Source organism: Triticum dicoccoides, chromosome 2B (genome assembly GCF_002162155.2).
Source record: "Triticum dicoccoides isolate Atlit2015 ecotype Zavitan chromosome 2B, WEW_v2.0, whole genome shotgun sequence".
NCBI classification, from domain to species: domain Eukaryota; kingdom Viridiplantae; phylum Streptophyta; class Magnoliopsida; order Poales; family Poaceae; genus Triticum; species Triticum dicoccoides.
In genome coordinates, this window is record NC_041383.1 from 129,035,832 (window position 1) to 129,036,655 (window position 824).

The window sequence follows — 824 nt, forward strand, 5'->3', positions numbered from 1 at the left end:
AATAAATAAAGCAAAAAAATAAAAAAAAGCCCTAACAGAAAGTTTGTAATTTTTTGTACCTAAAACAAAAATGTTCACAAAGAAACTCTAAATACACAAAAAAACAACACAAAAATAAATAAATAAAAAAAAATAAAAAAAGCCCTAACAGAAAGTTTGTAATTTTTTGTACCTAAAACGAAAATGTTCACAAAGAAACTCTAAATACACAAAAAAACACAAAAATAAATAAAGCAAAAAATAAAATAAAAAAAGCCCGCCTACTAGGCCAGAGCGGCCTACATATGACTAGAAACCCAACCTGTCGTTGGGCTAGGATGCAGGCCCGCAAAGGCCAAGTGGGCCCACAGGGCTGCAAAGAACACGTAGGCCCAGTAAGCCTGCTTTGGAGAGGAGCTCGAGAGAGCGACCGCACGGGGGTTTATAAACCAGTGCGGTCGCCCCTCGGCTAGCGAGGTGGGACTAAACTTGCCGCACCGCACCTGCGCCAGCGCACCCCCTTTAGTACCGGGTCGTGGCACAAACCGGTACTAAAGGGGGGGCCTTTAGTACCGATTTGTGCCACCACCCGGTACTAAAGGGGGTCGCTTCCCGCCGCTTGGCCTGGCCAAAACAGACCTTTAGTACCGGTTGGTGGCTCCAACCGGTACTAAAGGTCCATCCTATATATACAACACTTAAAAAATTTCAGTTTCCCTCTGTTTCTTCCCTCTGTTTCCTCTCCCTTTCCGTCGCGCCGCCCTGCCCCAATCGATACCGTCCCCGTCGACGTCGCCGCCCCCGCCCCTCGTCGCCGACCCCGGCCGTCCCCGCCCCTCGTCGCC